This window comes from Poromitra crassiceps (assembly GCF_964638095.1).
Source record: "Poromitra crassiceps genome assembly, chromosome: 4".
NCBI lineage: Eukaryota > Metazoa > Chordata > Actinopteri > Beryciformes > Melamphaidae > Poromitra > Poromitra crassiceps.
In genome coordinates this window covers 37,557,154-37,569,463 of record NC_139626.1, presented here as the reverse complement: position 1 = coordinate 37,569,463, position 12,310 = coordinate 37,557,154, and the positions used below count along the sequence as shown (strand labels likewise).

Sequence of the window (12,310 nt, the reverse complement as noted above, 5' to 3'; positions counted from 1 at the left end):
AGAACCCTCCCCCCTTGGGAGAAGAGGTCTACCCTGGTGGTACTGGGGTGGAAGCCGGGGAGGTAGTGGCTTGACGCTGCAGCACAGAGGAGACAAGAGCATCAGACAGGTAGGAGGGAACACCCCCTTTTAAACAGCCCGCTTGGAGAGATGGCAGGCTGTCATTGGATAATTAGTAATGATGATGTAACTAGTTCCGTCTCTGGTAGAACTTCCGTAAACTCTCATTTAGGTTAGACTCAGTCTAACACAGTACCTAACTGTGTCTGCAGGTAGGCTGGGCAGAGTGAGCAATGGGGCTCGTTAAGAGAAGTTGCACCTGAGCTGGCTTGTTCTTCTCTCGCTCTCTCTCTCTCCCAAACATGAGAGAGAAAAAGACAAAACCAATGCCGCATGGATTCCCCCAAACAAACTGTCAACCACAGGTGCAACCACTTCCTCTTAGTGAAGCCCACTCACTCAGCCCAGCCTACCTGCAGACAAGTTGGGTAGACGCAGCCAACAGGCAAACAGAGGTGGCGTTAACTTGTCACATCAGCAAAATGAAAGACGGTCTAATTTCACGTAGTGTTATTCGATTCACTGAAAGTATAGAATGTAAAACAAATGACAACTTTGATTGCAGATTTCACTCTGTCCACTGTTATGTCTCCAACTACCCCCCCCCCCCCCCCTTTGAAATAACTGCAACAATCCGCTCAGATTCAGTATTGAATGGGGTTAAGTGGCTTATTGTCTATCTGTTTGACATGAAAACATTTGGGAACCCCTTGCATTAGTGTGTCACACACACTAATGCGACATTTATGTGACAGTCATGTCACATAAAAATAAATATAGACTAATGTCTGCACAATTTTCAATAAGAAGACAGCCATTATTTTAGTTTCATATGAGGCCATCTAATGAAATTGTTGTTTATCAGAGAGAAAGATACCTTTGTTGTTGTTTATAAATAAATAAACATAATACTTTGGGAATGGTGCAAGGTGTCAAGATTGATGCAGCTGTAATAATTATATCCTAGTTTTAAATAATACAACTGGGCTCTTCAGAATATCTTGTTTCATACCGTTGAAATCAAACCCCAAGACATTATTGTTTTGTATTTTGACTTTGGGAGTTTGTATTGCAAGGATCTCCACCCTTATCTTGAAGCAACCAAGGGCGTTTTCATAAAAAAGGATCAAATAGCATTTTCATCTGAGATATGATTTATGAGGTTGGGAAATCCTGAAGCTGTATGAGTGTAATCTTTCAGTGCGGTCAGATTGATATCAGCTGTGCCTGGTCGTATCAGGACCCATGTTATTAATCACATCAGCACGCAAGGATGGAGCTGCATACTCTTGCCCACTCAGCAGAACATAGTCTCATAGTCTATATACCATCAACAGATGTTATTCAAAGACCACAGGGTGTGTGTGTGTGTGTGTGTGTGTGTGTGTGTGTGTGTGTGTGTGTGTGTGTGTGTGTGTGTGTGTGTGTGTGTGTGTGTGTATGGGGGGGGGGGGGGGGGGGGGGGTAGAGATGTCCAGAAACTTTGTGAAAATGGCTTAAGAATGTTTAAGTATTGAGAAGAGTACGTGAGTAGGTACGCTATGGTACTTCCTCTTTCTGATATAACCGTTAGAGGAATCCTTAAAATATTGCCACATCTTCTTAGCCTATTTTGCTTTGTGTTCTTTTTTACTCAGGCATATAGTATGTATTCGCCTTTTTCACCTCAGCCATTTTGTGTCTAAAAGGCAGGGTTGGAAAGCATCATTAATGTTTGCCTGCACCTGTGTTACTTCCTGCCTTTTAGAGACAATATTTGTGCTGGTGAAAAAGGCCCAATTGGGATCGTTAGGCTGATTGGGTGCACCTGGGCCTGGTGTACTCCTTGGACTCATTAGAAGACCTTCAGACATTAGGCTCTCTCCCTCCTCACTGATGCACTTTTTGTTCTGTTTTTTTGTTTGTTTTATGTAGTTTTCGTTGTCTATAGATATTTTCCCTTAGTTTTTGTTAATAAATTATTGTTTTAACCTTTACTTTGGGGTATGTTTATTGCTCGTGTGTGTGTGTGTGTGTGTGTGTGTGTGTGTGTGTGTGTGTGTGTGTGTGTGTGTGTGTGTGTGTGTGTGTGTGTGTGTGTGTGTGTGTGTGTGTGTGTGTGTGTTGCAGGTGCACCCACTGTGCACCAGAAATTTCATGGAGGGACTGAAGCACCACATAGTGGTCAAAGAAGGGAGGTACACTGTGCACAGGATTTATCGTTTGAAAAAAGAAGGAGCTGGTACAGAGATGGGTAGAGACTGTTATGTGGTGGCATTAGTTTACCACAGCAACACTGGAATACCACAGATCATGCCAACTCTCCTTCATGATCATCATACATGTGGCAAATTTAGACCTAGGTTTAGTCATATATTGTGTTGTGCAACACATTAAAAAAGTCAAGTCAAATCAGATGTATTTAGGCCTGTATAGTGCCTGAAACACACAATTGTTTGTTACAAAGTGCTTGTTGTAAAGGCACAGATGTTCAATGATACAGTATGTAAATTGCCATTAATGTTTCTGTGAAAGACACAAAACTCATACAGAAGAAAACGATTGGAGCTAATGAGCTTTTTCATCCTTAATCAGGTCAGAACATTTTAAATCTGAAATGGAACAGAAGGGTGCTAGAAGTGGCATTGTGAAATCTTGGACACAATTATTAAGATTTTTTTTCCCATTATAATAGGCTAGTTTTGGTTTATATATATATATATATAGTCAAAAAGCCTACTGTATAATGATTTGACTTCTGTCTTGATTCTTTCTGTCTTCCATTGTAAGTAAGTAAAGACATTGTAGGTCTATGAAAATTCATGTTTTTTTTATTCAACAGTTTTATTGAATTTTATGTAAAGTGCGACAACACAAATAAAACAGAAAGAAAAAAAGAAAAAATAAAATAAAATAAAAGGCAGGCATGCAGGAATCCCGACAGACATTGAAATAAGAAAGATCATTATTTAGACACAATGATAAGCTGTAATGGGCGTTAGGACATGACCGCCTTTGCAGACATACCATTCCAAACCATCAGATTCCTTCCAGGGTTAGGTTGTTTTCTCTCTAGACATGTCCACTAAAGCTGTCCCACAGTTCATTAACAAGCGGTTAATGAACCGTTTTTATTTTTGCTCCCAGTGAAATGTTTTGTGGTCACTCATGATTCAGTAGGTCACGGGTTGGCTTGGTTCCACTCATTATATAAGGATTTTTCTAAATGTCTATGGAGAAAATGAATAGGGAACTCTCTTCCGGGGCTGGAAACGTCACGTGAGTGTTGAGCTCTATTGGTTTCTTGAGTGAAGTGGACTTTCCCTTTAAGACAATGTCTTATTTGAAAATATTTCCGGAGATGGCCATGTCCCCTCAGATCAAACTTTTCTCTCATTCTGTTATAGGAAAGGACATCAAATCACCCTCTTCAAAAAGATCATTGTACCTTTTCTTAACCACTGAGCCCAATAAATTGTCTGTTTATTTTGGGGTTATGCCATATGGATGCATATTTTTGATTATTATGAGAGATTTTGCACTTTTTATGTACTCCGTGCCAAACTCTCTTTGAATGTACTGGAATGGGATTCGTCGCTTTTTCTGTCCCCCTTTTTGATGTGTGTGCTAGGATCTCAATAGGTTTAAAAGGAGGCACAAGTTCCTGTTCAATCATCATCCAATCTGATTCAGAATTTGTTCCATTCCAGTGTGTCTAGCAAGTTTGGCCATTTCGAAAGAAATACTATAATACTGTATGTTTGGTAATGGTAGACCTCCTGCCTCCTTCGGTTGACAGAGCTTGTCCATACGAATTCTAGGTTTTCTTCCACTCCAAAGAAAAAGTTGTATCATATTATTAATTGTTGTGGGATACATGTTGGTATCACTCCAGTGAGATAGTTTATCTGTGGGGCTATGACCATCTTTATTGTATTAAATTCATCCGTTTCACTTCACTCATAACCAGAGAGCATAATGTAGGAAGGGGGGGTAGATGTACCCATGGGGGGGGGGGGGGGGGGTACATCTACACACACTCACTCACACCTCTTTTAACAACCATCCATCTTCCGTATAGAAATAGGAAGAAGTAGATGCTCTCTTTTGATGTCTTCTGTTGTTTCATTTGAAAACATTTTGAAATTGATCACTATGAGTGGATTAGTATTTTTCTTTATTTCTCATGCAAATTATCATCTAATTGATATTTGTATATTTATTACACTAGTGCAGTGCCAGTTCACCCGTCAGATAGTCTCACTTGCCAGACTCTCCCAGCAAAGGGGCTGGGAGAGTCTGGCTGGGGAAGGCTTTCACTGTGCACTAGAGGGGAAAAAGGCTCTTTACAGCCATCCACCGAACGTACCATGCAGGGTGGCTTCATTGCATAATCCACATCAATCGTTTTCAGCGTGTAGCAACAAGCTAGCGGATAGCGCTGCTGTTATTGTTTCAAAGGCAGCGGTGCAGGCATTTGAGCTAGGCAGATTCGACATGTATAGCAGCAGAAGCATACAGATTCGACACGGGGGCGTGGAAAGGAAATCCAAATATGGTCGCAGCCGCAGTCGGAGCTGGTCGGAGCCAATTGTAGAGCTTGCAGGGAGTGGAATGGGATTTCCATCCGGCACCAACTGAAATGGTCGGCACCAATGGGAGAGCTAAGTCCACCAGGCTGCTTCAACCCAGTCAGACTACCCGTCAGAGAGTAGGCTAGTCCTGCCACAAAGTGTCGCAAAGGGCAGTGCCCGTTCACTCACTCACTGTGTGTAGGACTTTTAGGGGGTTGTGGGTAGTGTAGTCCTTGAGTGCAGGAGGTAGTGCAGCTCTCTCTCTCCTGGTGTGTGTCTCTCACTGCCTGTGTGTGTGTGTCTGTGTCTGTGTGTGTGTGTGTGTGTGTGTGTGTGTGTGTGTGTGTGTGTGTGTGTGTGTGTGTGTGTGTGTGTCCCTCTACCGCTCCCTCTCTGGGTGTCTCTCTGGTGTGAGATAGTCAGTGAGACAGTCAGATGCCAACTAATGTCAACAAAAGACCCACCACGAGAGTCCAACAATAAGCAAGAATCATTGTTCTCATTGTAAATGAGAACATTGTTCTCATTGTAAATGAAAACTGGTTCTCAATTGACCTACCTGGTTAAGTAAAGGTTAAATAAAAGAAATAAAAGAAACATCCAATAAAGCACAAAAAGAAACAAGTATCTAGTGAAACCCGTCTGGCCAAACAGCAGCAAGTGACCAACGTTGTGGGAAAACTGGAGTCAACATGGTGCTTTTGATTCATGGAAGGACCCCTTAGCTTGTAGTTTGTCATGTTAGCTTATTACCATTATTAAACTACTGCAAGTATACTTCCGGACTCATTCCTGCGGTTCTCTATTGTAGTTGGACAGGGTGCGGCCATCTTTCAGCTGCTTGCCAACAAAGATCAGCCTCTGCTGGTTGGGGGGAATGCCTTCCTTGTCCTGGATCTTAGCCTTCACATTCTCGATGGTGTAGTAGTCCTGCCACAAAGTCTCGCAAAGGGCATGTGTTGCAGTGTTATATAGGTGATGATGTCATCAGTGATGTCATCAGTGCCAAACTTGGGCTGTTGAAACGGTGATGATGTCATCAGTGATGATGTAATCAGTGATGTCATCAGTGCCAAACTTTTGCCTGGTTGCTACATGATGCACGTGGTCCTCGTTATTTCTCATCTTTGAATCGACGCAGACACAAACACAACTTGCCACCATGGTTGAGGCTCGCTTGGTCCAGGGCTCCATCCTGAAGAAAGTGCTGGAGGCCTTGAAGGACCTGATCACAGAGGCGTGTTGGGATGTCAGCTCGTCCGGGATCTCTCTGCAGAGCATGGACTTCTCTCACGTCTCTCTCGTCCAGCTCACACGACGGCTTCGACTCCTACCGCTGTGACAGAAACTTTGCCATGGGAGTCAACCTCAGCAATGTGTCAAAGATCTTGAAGCGTGCAGGAAACGAAGATATCGTCACCCTCAGAGCAGAAGACAATGCAGACACACTCGCCCTTGTGTTCAAGACACTCAACCAGGAGGAGAAAGTCTCAGATTATAAAATGAAATGAATAGACCTGGATGTGGAGCAGCAGGGTATTCCAGAGCAGGAGTACAGCTGTGTGGTGAAAATGCCCTCTGGAGAGTTTGCCCGTATCTGCCGTGACCTGTCCCAGATTGGAGACACCGTCATGATCTCCTGTGCCAAGGACGGAGTCAAGTTCTCTATCACTGGAGAGCTGGCAACCGGAAATATCAAGCTGTCTCAGACCAGCAATAGACCCTTCTCACAGGGGCCATTTTGTGTCAAAAAGGCAGGGTAAACACAGGTGCAAGCAAAACACTAATGAGGGTTTCCAACTTCCATGATTGGAATTTGGAAACCCTCATTAGTGTTTTGCTTGCACCTGTGTTTATTTTGCCATTTCGGTAGGCAGCTAGCCAACGTTAACACATTGAGTGCCAAGGACGTCTGTGGACGTCCTAAAAAAAAGTAACGAGGAGTGCCAAGGACGTCTGTGGACGTCCTAAAATCAAAATTCATATTATTCCATAATTCTGCTGTTTAAGGTCGTATCCAGCCAGTGAGCATGAATCCCTTCAAGGGATCACACGGCGCCACCTTAAACATCGACACCGGAGCTGCGCCACCCACCTCAGATCCTTTACTTTGTGCAGGAGAAAGCAGGGAAAGACGTGATCAAAGGGGAAACCGATGCATGCTGCAGCCAGAGCCGTATAGATTGCTCTGTCTGCAGCTGAAAGTTGGCTGCATCCGCGCCCACAACTGAGCTCTTCTGCTTCTATCTATCTGTCTGCATATAGTTTCTCCACACGATTCCCTGCCAGAAAGCCAGCACCCGAAGCCGAACGGCCAAACCTTTTCGTTCAGTCGCGTTTGGCATTTCCTTGTTGCGCTGGGATCCGGGCAAAAACGGAGTCTGAGAAAACAGACTCTGTGCGTGTGGGGAGGAGCCCGCAGCTCAGAGGTGGAGAGGGGGGGGGGGGGGGGGGAGGGGGGGTGGGGCACGCAAGCTGCACAGAACCACACCACGCCACCACATCAGAAAACACCAGCCAGAGTCAGTGAATGTGCTCGAAATTAGAGTGCAAAAAGTATTCATAAAAGTGACTATATCTTGAAAAATAAAAAAAAACAGCAGAAAACCCTTGAAAGTGCTCTTCTTTCAGAGGCTGTCATTTCATAATGGAAACTGTCTAGAAACAAAATTTCTTCTTTGGAAGAAGCAGGAGTGTCCAATGTTTCATTAAAGTCCAGCCCTGTCAATATAGCCCTAATAGAAAAAATTCTATAGCTGTTTTCAACTGAATGGAAGTGAACCTGGCACAGGCTCCAGACAATTTTACTGAAGCGCTGTGGCACTCAATGTGTTAACTAGCTAGCTCAGCTGTAGCATACTGATGACATTACTAGCAGGAGATGACACTACTGCAAGGCACTCTGGGTATTATGGTGACACGGGTTGGCTTAGGAGCTCAATAGTTGTTGTTTTTTACCCAGGATAGCGAATGCGGCGGGTTATGCGTTCAAATACCACAGCTGTAAACCAATCAGATTGCTTGATTTGAGAGATCTGTTTTGTAATGTCAGATATATCTTGGAAATGTGCATTCACTCTAAGGAAATGTCAGCTATACCAGCTGTGACGTTTTGTACTGGAACTAGGTATTTCCCGGTTCAAAGGTCAGGAACGCCCCATGTGACGTCACGCGCCCTCAGATGGCAGGTCTGCGCTTCAACAGTAGTGAAAGTTGTAGTAAATCGTGTTTATTAGGACTTCTGCCATATTTGTGTCTCACTAAATCAGTCATACACACAGTACTGTCTACCTTGTAACTTATATCCCAATATAAAAGGAATGGCCTATTATATGTCTGTCTGTCTGTCTGTCTGTCTGTCTGTCTGTCTGTCTGTCTGTCTGTCTGTCTGTCTGTCTGTTTTCGAATGTGATAGCATCAAAACCGTGCAAGATGCAGTCACAAAAATTACATGTGTGTAGTTGACATCAAAATGAAGGCCAAGTAAAAAATGGGTGTGATCCGAGCAAGGGTGTTGGCCCCCCACATTGGTCCCCCCCCATTTATGCCCCTGGCATCACAGATGGTGTGATCCCATTGCAAGATGCTCTCTAGTTTAAATATTATTCCCCCCCCCCCACACCCACACACACACACAGCCCACCCCAAATCAAATAAGTACAAACCCAAACCTGTTACATCTATCTCCGCCCTCTACTGCTGCACTTCATCCAGACTTGACAGGAACAGAGTGACATACAAAAGACTAAAAACTCTGGACATTTTGATAGGATGAATATGATGCTGAGCCGATTCTAGTTCTCACGTCAAAAACACATGGCAAATTTAGATTGAACACCTTTATCCAATCCCTCCTTATTCATATTCATGAGAAGTGAGTGGCATATTCATTGTGGGGTAATTACAGTGTGGTGGACTTTCATTGTGTTTAGATTGGTAGAGACTGAGACATGCTGTGCTTTGGCTTGCATGCACTTGTGCAAACCTCTTTCTGTGTAGATATTATTAGCCACTATTTGCTTAGCAACCGTAACACATGTCTGACATTTTTGCACAATGAATTCATTTTGCCTATAGAGTTTATCTTTAGCTTATTTTGGCTGTGAGGATGTAGAAAGTGGGAATCTCAATGTTAAGTATTTTGATGTAATTTCAAAACATTTTTCTTAGGACGCCGAAGAGTGATGTCTTTACTAAATATGACACGCAAAAATAAGAGACAAACACTGGGCTGCCAATGTTAGGGCTCTGATGTTTTGGCGGCAAGGTACTCCTGGCAACTTAACTCCCGGTGGCCCCCTGTGGCTAAAACTGCAGGCCAGCTCTATTACCAACTCCTCCCTGCCAGCCATGTTATTTTCTAAGCTAGAGAAGCCTGTGATTTTTTTTTATGTTTTGTTATGAAAAACTCAGAATTGTGTTTCTACCAGATGTTTCTGTTCACATCCCAATTTGTTTTAATCACTCTTTTTTACCCTCATGGTCAGAGAAACCCTACCATGACTGGAGTGAGAAGGCGCTGGTTTCCATCAGAGACCTGTACATTCATGGCCAATTTGCAATTTCCTTTGATCTTCTGAAGAGAAATTTTGAGTTGCCCCACACACAGATACCACACATTTCAGATACCTACAAATCAGACATTATGTTCGATCCAAGATCCATAACTTTGAAGCTCTCTCTAATGAACATGTTTTTTTTATGTTTTGTGAAGCCCTCCTCACTCCAAGAATCTTATTTATACATTTGTATGTCTGTTTGATAGCTGCACCATGGCCCCCACTGAGAGGATTAGAGAAGCGTGGCAGGAGGAACTTGGCATTGATTGATCTGAAATTATAAGGGACAGGAGTGTCTGTGATCCAACTCTGCTCAGTTAATAGCAGACACCAGCTGATCCAATTTAAAGTCGCTCACCGTCTTCACTATTCCAAGCATAGGTTGCACAAGATCTTCCCTTTTGTCTCACCACTATGTGGTAGGTGTCAGGTGTCAGAGGGCACACTGTCCTGGCTGCACTGGCTGTGCAACACAGGGACGACTGTCGCCAAGAGACTCATTCTGAAGGAATGGAAGTCCTCTCCACCTTCTTTTCAGCTGTGGTTGACGGACATGGTCTCAGTTATACGGATGGAGAGACTCAGGTTCCTGAGGACCAACTCACTTAAAAGATTCTCAACTATCTGAGACCTGTTTCTGGCCTACTTTGAGGAGGTTAAAAGTGACAAGTGACTCGCCCAGCTGATTTCTCATGGAGCCCATGGGTTCCCATGCACAACATCTCTTATAAGCACATAAGCACCTTACGCTGTAAATGGAATGTCAATAATATATGCATGCCTTTTCTTCATATTCTTTACCTGTGTCTGAGCTTGTTCGTTTGTGTGTGTGTGTGTGTGTGTGTGTGTGTGTGTGTGTGTGTGTGTGTGTGTGTGTGTGTGTGTGTGTGTGTGTGTGTGTGTGTGTGTGTGTGTGTGTGTGTGTGTGTGTGTGTGTGTGTGTGTGTATATGTGTGTGTGTGTTGTTAGCGTGATACTCCCACATGCTATGCCCTACCAGTGAAACTCCTCACCATCAGGTGAAAAGTAGCAGGTTGCGACTGCACATGTATCGCAGGAAGCACGTGTTATTCTACGACTCTCCCCAGAGTGGGGGGGGAATGGGAGAACAATCAGAAAAACACACATACACGGTAATTATACGCATACAATGAATCATAAAGGAAAAGCCTTTTTTTCTTTTTACATCATAATTACTCCCCAAGGCAGTTACTATCTTAAAGAAAAATGAGCGTGCTCGGGTGACCTTATGATCAATTTAATTCAATAGGTCACGTCAAACAAAATAGCCCATACTTGAACACATCATTAGGCTACAGCTGTGTGATGTAGCAACACCAATGTGTCAACAAAAGCAGGGACGAAGCTGCAGCTGTGAACAGCAGGGGGCACCAGTAATATGCAAGGAATGATGCACATAATACAACTTACCATGAGATATATGACTTGTGAATCATCAGAGCCAAATACTCTCAATATCACATTTAAGATCCATGTCATTGTGTGTGTGCAGTATCTGTCAGTGAATGTTATCATTTTCTTATCTCTAGAATGAGGGCAACATGAAGTAATGCTTAAAAATGACTTACTTGAGCACTGTGTAATTATTAAATATGTGACTGTTAGCCCTTATGTGCTGTTTGAAGAAGAGACATTTACAAAGCCGATAAGAGACCAGATGAAAGCACAAGGGCACAATGACAGACAGCCTGATTTCTAAGAAGAAGGAGACATTTTTGCTTCATCAGTGACTGACTCAGATAGATTGTCAACATGTGCTGTTGTTTCACGTTGCTGTTGCCCTCTGTTAAGTTACCATGGGCGAAAACAACAGAACACCACACCAGCCTATATCAATACTATAATAATATAATAATATATCGGCATCTCAAGTGCTAATTAAACCCATTAAGTGGATAAAATGTGACAAACTGCATGTGAAAGGCTTGAAAACCACAATCACATTCACTGCATAACAATGTAACTCAGCTAACCTTTTATTTTCCTCTTCAGTAGTCCTGCTAAGAATGAAGTATGAAGATACTGTACCTTGAGAAACCAAACAACTGGTATAAGCATAACATTTGGAAACCATTTAAGAATCATCATCATCATCATCATCAGTATATAAATGGGAGCTGTCAATGGAGCTAGGGCTCTGTCTGTTTCTCTGTTTCTCTGTCCCTCTGTCTGTCCCACTGTGATGTCATAAATCCTACTGTGACATCATCAGTGATGTCATAAATCCTAGTGATGTGTGACATCCCACTGTGACATCATCAGTGATCAGTGATTTAACAAAAAATAAGTGGGAGTCTGGCTTCAGACCCCCCATCTTCAGCCATGGCCGGCTGTATGTTGCCAGCTCCAGGACACGTGATCTAGCATCCCTGAAGTATGGCATCAAGGTGCAGCCAGGGCGAGGCCGCGCAGCGGCCAAGCTGCATTATGCAAGCTGCAGGGCCAGCTGGGCGATCTGCATGGCGGGCGAGACCGCGCAGCGCACGAACCTAGGAATCGAGCGCGAATAGCGCACGAGATGCCTAGTGATTCAAAATCCCCCTCCCCCAACATTGCTACAAGTAATCACAGTTGACGACAAATCATCAGTGCACTGATCTCAGAAAAGTCAACTACTCAGGAATTAAGATCTTATTTGCCCATTGATACAAAACTATTGTCCGAAAATCTCAATGATGTGGCTTAGTCCATGAAACATTCCCAAGTGCTTTAGACAATGTCAGCTGTCACTAAAATGGCAAAACTGGAGATGAGTGTTTTTTTGGTGGATTGAATGTTTGAATTTATTTGATAAATGAATGTTTGAATTTATTTGATAAATTACAATACAACTAAGCATGCTAAACATCAGGCATACACAATAAAGTTATACAGTTTCATTGTAGTCCTTGAATCATTTGGGAGTCAAACAGACAGAAAATGCTTAGTAATTACACTTACACTTAGCAACAAATATTAAACAATATGCAGAAATAAGAGAGAGAGTAATACATGTACATTACTCACCATTTTATTCAACACAATCTTAGGCCTTTTTCACAGCAGCCATTTTGTGTCTAAAAGGCAGGGTCAACATTAATGAGGGCCCCCAGCACTGGAACACCTACATGGATTGGA

The 12,310-nt window shown here is 43.1% G+C and overlaps 1 pseudogene across 1 annotated transcript; it reads left to right on the top strand.

The window, feature by feature from the left end:
• The first annotated feature begins 5,775 nt into the window (after nt 1–5,775).
• LOC310775768 (proliferating cell nuclear antigen pseudogene) lies at nt 5,776–6,376 on the top strand (annotated as a pseudogene). The gene has a single exon. The product of its transcript is annotated as a proliferating cell nuclear antigen pseudogene (transcript).
• The last annotated feature ends 5,934 nt before the right edge of the window (nt 6,377–12,310 follow it).